The 12,659-nt window shown below is 51.4% G+C and overlaps 1 protein-coding gene across 6 annotated transcripts in view; it reads right to left on the bottom strand.

Annotated features, from left to right (window-relative positions):
* Positions 1–12,659, bottom strand: part of TNS3 (tensin 3) — a 311,621-nt gene that overhangs the window by 81,483 nt on the left and 217,479 nt on the right. The gene's annotated exons all lie outside the window — the stretch shown is intronic.

The raw sequence follows: 12,659 nt of genomic DNA, 5'->3' as shown, positions 1-12,659 counted from the left end.
AAAAAAAAAAAAAAAAAAGGAAAATTAAAAAAAGAAGTAAGATCTCACTCTGTCCCCCAGGGTAGAGAGCAGTGATGCAATCATAGCTCACTATAATCTTCAACTCCTGGGTTCACGTGATCCTCCTGCCTCAGCCTCCCAAGTAGCTGTGACTACAAGCATGCACTGTAATGCTGGCTCATTTTTTCATATATGTGGTAGAAATGAGGGCTCACTATGTTGCCCATGTATCAAGCTATCCTCCCACCTTGGCCTTTCAAAGTGCTGGGATTCCAGGTGTGAGCCACGACACCCAGCCCTAACTAATTCTCATGATTGAGCATTTAGAAAAGCCTGCTGCAGGCTATCAAGGTAATGTTTTTACCGATGACGTAGTCTGAAAATTCAGACCCAACAATGATTTCCCGACAGTTTGAACAGCAAATACATCGTCCCTGTAAGCGTGAGATTCACACTGATATTCCCTTCAAAGGCAGGGTTTGAATTGCCAGCGTGTGAGGCAGACACAGGGCTCCCCGGCCTGGCTTTGTTTCAAGTTGGCCGATGACCTCTCCCAAAGGGAACCGTGTCATGCAGCCACATGTGCTGCGGTGCTGAGTGCTGTGGCAAAGCCACTGTCTTGTCCACTCCCTATCTCTCTCCTCACATCCATAGACATAAGCAGCTCAGCAGAATGAGCAGTTGGTGTGACAGAGGAAGGTACCAGAGAAAGAGACAGGCTGTCACTTCCCTGTGTGCCTGGGGATGGGGGCGGGGGGCAGAAGGGATCGAGTCTCCTGAGTCTGACCATAGTTCAGACTTCACTGCCCGACCTCCCGAGCTTCTAGGCACCACCTGACATGGCTCTGGGAGAGCTGGCTCCTGAGCTGTAGCCAGGCTGGGAACCCTGATACCTGTCCCAGCCTGGCTACAGCTCACATACCTGATCAGAGTCACACAGCTGTCACCTAGTAGGCGAGGTCCAAACCCGGGTCCCTGAAAGCCTCATTCCACCCCATCTTCCCACCTCCTCAGAGCCAGGGAAGGGAGCCAGTGTGCATGGGTCAAGACTCCAGCTGTGGGGTCCCTCGTGCATCCCTCACCAGCTGTGGGGCATCCTCCACCCCCGTTTCTTTATGGGGAGCATAAGAGCAGCCGCTGCATGCAGTGCGCGTGGCCCCTTGTCCTCAGGTTCATCAGCCTCCACAGGGTGGAGAGGAAGGGGACCTTGCCCAGCAACAACCAGGGTCTTCCTCCTGACACACACTTGCAGCCACTCCATGAACAAGTGCGGAGAGGCCCAAGTGAGAGGTGTGAGCTGGCAAAGGCAGGCCAGGCTCTGCACAGCCTGGTACCCAGCTCAGGCAGGGGAAGTGGCCCTCAAAGCAGTGCAGGTGGCAGGCGACAGCCACGCATGTCACCAAGGGAAAGAAGTGCTGTGAGCACAGGCAAGTGACTGAGAGCTGATCCCTCCTGGAAAACGGGGCCACACTAGGCCTCAAGGGAAATAAGCCCATCCCAGAGGACCTACCTGCGGCCTGTGCTGGGGCTCAGCTGCCCTTTACCGAGACCTACAGTCCACGCACAGCCTAGAAATTCAGAGGCCCCTCATGCAGATGTGATTCAGGAAGGGGAAGGAATATTACTGCTACTCAACATGCAGGATCTCATGCACTGTTCGGTCAGAAATCACACGTTGCTATCACAACAGTTCACGGTGCTAATTACCGCGATGTGAGGGGCACACGTTGCGGCAATGTCACACTGTACCCCATAAACAGGTCCAATTATTATGTCAATTAAAATAATGATAATAATAAAAGAAACTGTGGACACTGTGGTCAGGTGTTCCTTCTGACCTGGGGAGGAGACCTGGCATCAAACATTAATGTGCCCTGACCTCAGCCTACGTGGGCCACAGGCTGGACAATCAAAACCAACTTGATTCAGAAACTGAGGCCCCATTAGTGTTAGTTTAAAACTAGCAGGGCCGCAGAAGATCAACCCGAAGGCGAGTCTACATCAAGTACGTACGTCTAGACGGGAAAAGGATGCGCAGGGGAAGCTGCAGAACTAAAACGTGAATCTCGGAGCAGAGAAAGAGGCTTAGACTTTTCCTAAACTTTAGCATTTGTGTTTCAGAGCTGCTAGGAAATGGGGTCTGCACATCAGACGCTGGCAGCTACCCGGGACCGTGGGCTCTGCACCTACCAGAGGGGGCCTGAGACAATGACACACACCATCAGCCGAGAGCTGGGCCCAGAAAGGTCCCTGCTAAATACATGGATTTGCCATTACTTCTCAATTTTCTCTCTTACAGACTACAATAAAACCCAGCAATTTCTTCATTCAAGTAAGTCTCCTGGAAAACATTCTTGCTGCCCAAGGCCACCACCGGTGCTGCACTAAGACCCGTGTGATGAGGCATCTGGTCAAGCAGAGCTGAGTGCTGCTCCCTCTGGATGGAGCAACACTTCTCAGTACCCTGCCACTGTGACCACCAGGAGCGAGACGGGTTCCACACCAAGAGGAGGGTCGAAGGCCACAGAGGGGCTCTGCAAATGCAGAAAGAATGAGGGCACCAAGGAGCCTGCGAAGCACAGCAGCCAGCAGCCAGCAGCCAGGCCCTGGTCTGCACAGAAAGTGACACTTCACCCTGAAGGGTCCTGCTTACATGTGCAAAGAAAAAAACACAGTGTCTATCAAGCCACTGGCCTCCCTGGGGTGACAGGCCTCCTTCCTGCCTTTCAGATTATCCACTCTGGAAAAGAGAAGTTTGAAACACCAGGAAAAATGAGGCAAAATTAAACAGGGTTTAAGATACAACCTAACACCATGATGTGCCAGGACCATACCCCTGACCAGGAGGTAGTTAGGAGAGAAAAGTCCATAATCCCTCCACCAGGCGGCTCCCATGTCATTCTGCAGATGGGGAAAATGGGAGTGCCATGCCCACCAGGTCAGCAAAGAACAAGGATTTGTCACCACATGCACCAGCTCTAAAATCCACAACTGTGCACACCTTTCCTCACCACTCCCTTCCCGTCCATCCATTCCTGCCCCGAAAACCTGCTCAGGGTGGATGGGGGCAGAGGGCCCTGGGAGGGGGTCCACTCACACGGCCTGAGGTGGCTGTTGGTACTTAATAGTTAACACAGATGTCGAAGGAGACAGTGGTATCAGAGGCTGCTCACCATGCCCTGAGTGAGAGGGATTCTTCTGGACATGTCCCGATGGGCAGCCAACAAAGGCTTCACAAATTCTGTCTCTCATGTGAATTTGAGATTTAACAATTTATTCCTCATAGTCTGAGCAAATTCGCCTAAAACGTGGAGTCAGGCTGAGACCCTGGAGGCGGCGCACTTTCAGAGGGTCTGAGCACACAGCAGTCTGGAGAAAAGAAGGAAGGATGGAGTTTTCAAGTCCTTGCTTCCCGAGAATGGCAGGCTGGGGTGATCAGAGAAGAGAGTGTTGCCGAGGGAGAACTCAGGCTAGTGGAGGTTGTCCTTGACAGCATGGGACCACCACCAGCGGCAGACTCTGCCTCTTGCCTCCCTGAGCCCAGTGACAAGTCCCCAGAGCCATCCTGGGGATGAGATGAGGATGACACATCAAAGACTGGTTTGGAGGATTCAACTGATAATGTAGCCAAAGCTGGTGCCCGGCACACAGGGAGCACCCAGCTCACAGTCAAGGTCAAAGCTGGCAGCAGTCCAAAATGGACTACTCATTCAGTCACTAACAGCAAGTTCCAACATACTCCAAAATGTTACATGTTAAAGGGAGCGTGCACATGTATGATTTCAGAAAGCTAAGAAAATGTACCAAAATATTCATAACAGGTTCTCTCTGGGTTACGGAATTCTAGGAACCGTTTGTATTTTTTAATAAATGTCTCTATCTTTCAATGTTTTCATACATTACTTTATAAAACTAGAAAAACAAGAGCAAGTGTGCCTTGAAGAACAAGCTTCCTTTATTTTGCGGTTCCCTGTGCTCCCCAGACTCCCCTAGACCCGTCTCCTACGCTTATCTCCACAAACTCATGGGTTCGATCCCTAAGCTTTCTTCCTTCTCTATAGTACAGTCTCGCAGGTCTGAGGGCCACAGAGACTGTCACATGGAAGGTGATTTCCCAACTAGAAGGATATTAAGTTACGTTAATTTATAGAGAACAGGACTTAGGCCTCCCAAAGGTGACCACAAAAGGCATCACACAGCAGGGGTCTCTGTACCCCTAAATCACTCAACAAAGGCAGGCGGGACATCTTGCAAGTTCAATACCACAGGAAAGCTCAGTGCAGACCAGAATGCGATCCTGGGCCTTGGGGCACCAGGATGCCCACTAGGCCACCTCGGTGTGACCCTCCCAGAGTCCCCATCTGTTGGGTGGCAGCAGGGAGGGCCCGAGGGCAGGGGCAGCAACAGTTTGTTAGATTCCAGGGAGGGCTCTGTCCTGGCGACCAGGGAGGGGAGGGACCATTCCCTGAGAGGCTGGGGGAATGCCCTGCCCCTGTGCCCTCTTGGGGTCTCTCACATACACCTGGCCTCCCCACAGATGTGCACAACACACTCACACCTCACACAGGCTCCCACACACTCCACACTCACACACGTGCACTTTCACACAGCCTCTCACACACCTTCTCAACACTCCCCGTCACACTCACACACACAAGCACTTTGACACGTCCTCTTGGCCTCTCACACACCTTCTCAACACTCACGAATACTCCTAGTGACACTCTCACACACTTGTGCCCACTCACATGTATTCACACCCACGCTCGCAAGTCACCCACACACACACCTGCACACTACAGTTATCTTGTACACTTACACAGGCCCCATGTACAGACATTCTCACACAACACTCACAGATTCACACTCTCACAGTCATGTCTCACAGTCACACTTTCTCACACCCACAACACACATGCTTTACCTGCACACAGTCTCTCGTATACAGGTTTCCTCACAGCTCTCACATGCAGTCTTAGGCACCCTCCCTCTCTGACAGGCCCGCACTGCCCACAGTCTGCAGTCTATGACAGTCAAGGGGTCCAGCTCTGTGACCTGGATACTGCAGAGGGGCTACCCTGCAGGCCCACCTCACAGCTGACTTGGGGAACCTCACACCAGCCCCTTGTCCAACCCAGGGCTCTGACTGGCTTGGCTGCAGGGTCCGCAGGTGAGCCCAAGCAGGGTCACAGGTGTGCACACTGATGTCAGGACCTTACATGCTATCCCGGCAGAAGGGGGGACCCTCCCAGGGGCAGGGGTACGGGTGTCTCGTCTCCGGGCACTGCTGTCTCAGCGGGGCCTGGGATGTCTCACATGGAAGCCTCCCTTTCTAGGTGCTCTAGACTGTACACAGGTAGAACCATCAAAGAACTTCCACCTCACACCCTGATGTTGGGGTGGCCATCGAAGAGGCTGGCTGGATGGGACACTTCCTCGGGAGGTTCATTAACTATCTCTGGCACCCTGCACACCAGACCTGTGTTCACCTCTCCAAAGAAGATCTGTGCAAACAGTGAGCACCTTATCTCCACACTGCCACCTCAGAGAGCGCTCCGATTCCTCTCTGAGGGTAGATGAAGGAGCAGCCACCTGTCCCCAACAGGTGGAGACAAGAATCAGGTCTTATTCAGCTCCAGTGACATCTCTGCTGAGCCACCCTGAGGACTTAGTGTATCCTTGTTATGCTGGTGAGGGGAGGGCTGCACAGGTGGGCCTGGGACACCTGTTAGGTCCCCGGCCCTGGGAGGCACTGACTTCTAGGTTGTATGTGAAAAGAGACCACAGTGGTTAGTAAAACACACTCTCCATGCCCCAAACCTCTCCTCCAAAGTGATCTGTTAGTAGTTTTTTAGTACTATATTCTTTCTGTTTATAAAACTAATGTATGACATTGAAGAAAATTAGGAAAATAAAGCTTTTGGGAAAAAAAAATTCACCTCCCTGGAAGCTCAGAGCCCAGAGGTAGGGACCTTGTGAATCGTCCTGCTATCTCAGTGAGGATACAGGTGACTTTTACACATCTTTGTCCACTCTGAGGCTCAATTCCTGAACATTCCCAGAGGGAGTAATTCAGTCCTTTGGGTCCAACAATTACTTCTTACACACACCACAGTACAACGAGGTCACCGCACCTGCAGCAGACCATCTCCACTATCCCCTGGCCTCACTCCCACACCTACCACCCCTCCTCCTACACCTGACCTCAACCTGTAAAACGGAACACGTGTCCCACCACCACGCCCACTAATGAGCACACCTCCTCATTGGGCAGGTCCACTGTCATTCATGGGTCTGCTCTGGTCAAGGGCAAAGAAAGGAGTTTCTGCCAAGCACTGTTGGGCCAGCAGGCTGTGCTGGGTGAGCAAAGACCAGTCCAAGCATGCAGGTTCTGAATCAGCAGGGACACAGAAGGATGGTGAGCCTGGAAGGCAGGAGGGCCTCAGTCATTCAGGCCCCACGCAGGGAAGGAGCCCCAGGTGTTCTGGAGTCAGCCTTGGCCTCAGGCACAGCTAGTCTATGGGGACCTTCCTAAGGCTACCAGGACACAGTGGTTGACAGCCCTGACCTACTGGTGCTCTGAGGGGCCAGCAGAAGAGCCTGGCCTTGACTGGAGATAGTGAGGGGCCCCTGGGAAGGTTGCACTGCGCTCAGAGACCTGGAGAACCAGGGAGCCAGGCCATGACTGTGGGGAGCGAGGGGGTCAGCTGTGCTATCATAGATTCACCCCTGAGCAGACACAAATACAAGAAGGGACCTCCTCAGATCACTCAGCCAGAAAATTATGTTTAAAAAAACAGACATACACAAACACCCACGAAGCTCCTTAGTGACTCTGCACCTTGATCCAATGCATCGAATTCCCAATTATTTGAACCAGTGGTTCTCAACCTGTGGGTCGCGACCCACAGGAATTGTACTAAAGGGCTGCGACATTAGGAAGGTTGAGAACCACGGATTTAAAATAATCAGGAAGTGAAATAACAGACTCTAACTGATAACTCAGAAGGAACTTGTGTTCCCACAGACTTACGCTGTGGGTGATTCTGATTTTTACACAGTAGCTCGCAGGCCCAAGACACTGGTGGGAGGCATAGGAGGGAAGGGGAGCCAAGGGGAGGAGCCCAGGACCAGGCACTGTGCCCCCCCCTCAGGCAGCTCAAATCACTGACTCCTCTCCACTGTGGGAAGCTCACCCAATGTGTGCCAGTGAAGTAAAGTCACTGAGGCAGCCCACAGGGTCGCCTGCCTCTGATAACTGACGCATGGTCCCTGGCTGCCCTCTAAATGCTACAGCACAGTCACGAAAGCACATGAGCCAGCTCTCCGGGCACTAGGACAAACACCGAAGTTGGGAACTACAAGTATGTCACAGTGGTTCTCAAAGCTCCCTAGCCATTATTGGGACTGACGCTCTAGCCGCACCCCTTTCCCTTTGTGAAATCAGAACCTCCAGGGACAGACCAAGATATGAATACTGTTTAAAACTCCCCAGTGTTTCCACCATGCAGCTAAGCTGAGAAACCAAGGCAGGTCTCAACCCGGAATTCACATTCCAGTTACCAGGCAGTGTTTAATATAATTCTGATGTCTAGACCAGCACCACGCCAATTCAACCTGCCACCCTCTGGATATAGAAGCAGGGGACACCAGTAACACCAGCTCCGTCCACAGTTGACACCAGTGTGCAGCCTCAATGTCAAACTCCTTCTCTAAGGAATAGATGGAATCTATTCTCTTTTCAAAGTTTCTGTATCTGGTATTAGGAGAGCAGCCTTTAGGTGGTCTTCACACACACAAAAGTGGGGTGATGGACATGGTAGCATGTTAGACAGTGATTACTTCACTCTGTGTATTTAACAAAGCATCATGCTGAATGCTTTAAATACAGGGTGGACATAAAGTTCCTGTGCAACTTAAAGTTACAACTACGATCACCCTGTATATAAATTAATTAATTTAGAAAATTCAAAGAGCAGATGGCAACTCATGAAATATTAGAACATCACCAATTCTAATACCTTTCCAGTATGAGAAATGTCAGCAATACTCTCGCATTTTATAAATCAACTGTAACTTAAAATGCTCATGTAAAATGCTGTAAGCCACAGGCAGGCACAATCTCTGCCAGCGTCACATACTATCCCCACCCTGAAGACCCCACCAAGAGGGTTTCAGGACTTGGCCTCAATTCCTCGGTATTTACTTGTATTTCTTTCGGTTTGTAGTACCCCCTCCATCATACAATCTTACTGGCCTCTTGCCCAGACACACCATCTTTAGCAACTACAGTGTTTATCTCGATGTGTACCCCAGGATGGACACGGGCCGGCCACCTCCAGGGCCCCCGGGGCCTGTGCTGGGTGCCGGGGTTCCCACAGCTTCCTCTGGCTAATAAGCTGTGAGGAGTGACAAGCGTGTGACTTCCAGCAGGCATCACAGGAGCTGGGTGTGATCAACCCTGTCCCTTCAGGGGCAGCTATACACACACAGAGAGCTCGTCCTCAGCTGAGGGCCACCTGAGGCCCACACCAAGCCGTGGTGATGCTGTCGGCATGTGGCATGGTCGGAAATAAAGCCACGCTGTTTCTGTCCTTGAGACCGTGGAGGTGTTTCCCCATCCCGACAGAGAGAGATTTCCTGCGATCTGCCCAGGACTGGGCACATTTCCAGTTCTCCCTGAGCAAGGACAGCTCTGTTCCAGCACATGAGGCTGTCAGGTGTCACAGACCAATCTGTTTCCACCACACCTAAGACAGAGAGAGCTCTGGAGACAAGGTGTCTTCACTGGAGACCAGGCGGTGTCCCAAGTGACTTTCAAATGCCTTCAGGGCAGGTCCTCAACAGTTAAAGAGGTGCCATGTGACCTGGAAGCCCCACCCCCCAGCATACACCCAAAGAACCAAAAGCAAGTGTTCATCTACATCACAGCATCATTGTTCACAAAAATCAAAAGCTGGAGCAGCCCATGTCTCCACAGGGAGATAGACAGATACGTTAACTGTGATACTATCAGCCATCAACAGTCAGGAAGTTCAGAGGCAGGCTGTCACATGAATACACTTGGAAAACAGCATGATGAGTCAAAGTCAAAGGAGGCAGCCACAAAAGGCACATACGCGTGACGGCATTTATGTGAATTGTCGAGAACAGGCAAATGGCAGGGGAGTGGGGGGAGCAGGTGTGGATGAGGCATGACTGCATGAGGGTCCCTTGTGGGGTGCTGGAAAACTTCTGGAACTAGATAGTGGTGACGGCCGTGCAACTGTCTGAGTGTACTTAATGCCACTAAACTACAGGCTTAAAAATGACTAAAATGCTAAATTTTATATTATGTGTGTTTTACCATGATAAAAAAATAAATAAGTAAGATAATTTTTTAAAAACTTCAATGATTTTTTTTTCCATGACAGGCCAGATCAAAAGTTTTCATCTTGAAATGCAACCTGCTTTATTATGAATTACTTTCTTTTTATTTCTCCATTAGCATGTGTGTTAGGGCATTAGATTTATTTTTTAACATGTGTTAAGTGCTTATATCATTTATGACTTTCATTTCAGGATAGAAAAGACGTCACCAGAAGACACGCGTTACAGAAATGGAGCTATGGGCCTGCAGGTGGACAGCGGCTCCTCCACAGACCCTGGCAGTGGAGACCGAGCAGGGGGTGAAATCTACCCCGGAAGGCACCTCCTCACCTGTGTCCCTGGCCTCTCAGCAACATGTCAGGGTGACAGCGTGGGACACCCACATTCACATGCTTTGTGGGAAAAGGGCTTTTGGAGCAAGTGGAAATGATCCATCTACCTCTGAAATTCTGGAACTTTTATTAAAGAGAAAACAGTTAAAAGTTTCCTAGTACAGACTGTTTGAGTCTAAAAATGTTCTCCAAATTGGCAATGCACAGCTCTCTGCAGTGCAGTGGGCTGACCCAGGTGTTAAATGTGTTCTCACATATACACGGCCTGTCCACACACAGTTCTAAAGTGAAAGAGGGGCCATGGCCAGTCCTCACCCTGGACAGGACTCTTCTCAGCGCTCTCACGGCATACCAATGTCCTGTCCCCTCAGCCGTCTCCAGGGACATCCACTGGTGTTTGGTAAAAAGCCTTGTTCTGCTCATGGCAGCAAACAGAGAGCAGGACTCTGCTGTGAACACTTGGCCAGCGCTTTGGCCTTGGCTTGCTGGTTCCCAGACCCCCTTTTTATCCAGATCTCTGATGCACACCAGGAAGTCCCTCTATAAGGCCCAGGCCCTAGGACCCCACCCAGCTGCCAGGAGAGGGCAGTAACGGGAAGCCCCTTAGAGAAAGGGTGACCCTTGGCTGACCAGGACCTTCCAGAGCTAGCCCCTGACAGGTGGAGGCACTGGCAGGAGCCATGGAGTCTTGCTGATGCCGGCGTCCTGCATGGGCTCTCAGGGATTGTCTACACTCTGTACTGTGGCCATTCCTCCATCCAAGCCCCAGGCTGTGCACTTGAATCTTCTCCCATGCTCAGACCTCCCAATGCTCAAAGTGTGGAGTGTATACAGCCGAGGACTGCCCAGTTATAACACATAATACACAAACTACTACACACAGAACTTTGGAAAGTACGCAGATACTCTGTGTCCCCAGCAAAGTACGCAGACACTCTGTGTCCCCAGCACAGCATAATCCCTCACACCCAGATCTCTAGAGATCAAATGCAACAGGGAGCTTATCTCTCCTGAGACCCCAGGCCTGGCTGCTCTGGGGCTCAGGTCCTGCAGCTTAACCACTCCCATCCCCTTCAGGACACTGGCAGGGCTGAAGGCAAGTGCTACCCCAGGGCACCTCCCCACCACCACCCCTCCCTCCTATCAGGACTCCTATGGAGCTCCCAGGTGAGCCTGGCCATGGCCCTGCCCACAGAGACCCAAGGCTCCTGTCTACTCTCTATGATGGGGCCTGTCTGCCTCTCCAGCTGCCCTCCCTGTCACAGCTGCTTGGCACTGGCACTCAGCACTGACTCCCTGATACATGGGGATTTCTCCCAGCCTGCTTCTCCCGTGGGGCACCTGCTTGGTGGGGACACTGCAAGGTTCCCACTGAGCACCCTTCACACCTCCCCCAACCTGCTGGGCAGCAGCAGAGATCCCTGGGTATTCTGAGTCTCTCACTGGCCCATGCAGTCAAACTTGCAGGGCAAGCTACTTTTTTTTTTTTTTTTAAGAGACATAGTCTTATTTTGTCACCCTCAGTAGAGTACCAAGACATCACAGCTCACAGCAACCTCCAGCTCTTGGGCTTAGGCAATTCTCTTGCCTCATCCTCCCAGGTAGCTGGGAATACAGGCGCCTGCCACAACACCCAGCTATTTTTTTTGTAGCAGTTTGGCCAGGACCAGGTTTAAACCTACCACCCTCAGTGTATGGGGCCAGCGCTCTATTCTCTGAGCCACAGGCACCGCCCAGCAAGCTGCTTTTTGAACTAAGACATGCTTCCGGCTTTCACTTCTGGTTCCTTTGGTTGGGGTTTAACACATAGTTTAACTCAACAGGCTTTCCACTATCAATTACTAAAAGCTGACACTTTCTAATGCTCTGAATTGTCTTCAGAATAAACAGGTCATCAGATTCCGGTCAGCACAGATAAAGCAGAGGCCGAAGTCTGGGACGAACATTAAATGCCTGGCAGGAATGTCCCAGCACCATCTGCAAACAGAACAGGGCCTGCCAGGCTTCTGCCTTTGTGGGGGTGAGGCTGATATAACACGAATAAAATATTTTGACAACGTGAAGCAAGGAGCCCTCAAGGTGCATAAAACAGAACAGGCTTTTAGCCATCCGTGGAATCGTAAATTTCACAGGCTGAGTCACTTCTTTTGTTGCTCAGATATCACCAGCTGGAATCTCCTCCACTTACAGGATGTGATCCAAAAACCCACCCAGGGGCAAGTGAAGCCAAGCTGGGAGACCCCGGGGTGGGGCAGCGAGCAGGCAGCAGTGCCTGGGGACACCAATGAAACCCAGCACAGGGTATCAGGGAGCAGAGAGGGGACTGCTCTCCCAGGAAGGCAAAATTCCTCTCAACCAACTTCCTGCACCCCACTCCATTTTGTAAGAGGATAAGAGGACACTACTGCACTCACTAGCACAGAAAGGACTCAGGTCTCAGCCCCCCAAAGTTCTCTCACTGTCTCTACTCTCTGGTCAACCTCTCTCTTGATGTGGGGTGAGGGGTGGGGAGGTAGGGCTGCTCCACTCTGTCCAGGGAAGAAGCTCCCCTTCGAGCCCCTCAACAGAGCCACTCGGGGCCTGAGAGCATCACCTGCACTTCCACCTGTCCCAGGCCCCTCTAAATATTTACAAGCATTTATCAAACTCTTACTGCAGGCCAAGAAACAGAATAAGCGAGTCAGGGGCAGTGCCCATCAGATGTTTTCTGGCTGGTTGAAGAATGTGAATTTAGTGGAATAAAAACATGACGATGAGATGCAGAGTCAGACAGACAGGGGCTCTGCTAGGCATACGGGGGGGGTGAAGGTGCCTGACAAGAATAGGCACTCAGAGTGGTAAAACCAGCAGCTCTATATTCACGCCAGCATCATCACCACCACCACCTCCATCATATCACCATCAGCTCCATAATCATCACCAGCATCATCACCACCACCACCTCCATCATATCACCAT

The sequence above is a fragment of the Otolemur garnettii genome, unplaced genomic scaffold (genome assembly GCF_000181295.1).
Source record: "Otolemur garnettii isolate 467f Iridium unplaced genomic scaffold, OtoGar3 scaffold00123, whole genome shotgun sequence".
Lineage (NCBI taxonomy): Eukaryota > Metazoa > Chordata > Mammalia > Primates > Galagidae > Otolemur > Otolemur garnettii.
The sequence above is the reverse complement of the archived record's forward strand: the minus strand, read 5'-3'. Positions and strand labels throughout refer to the sequence as shown.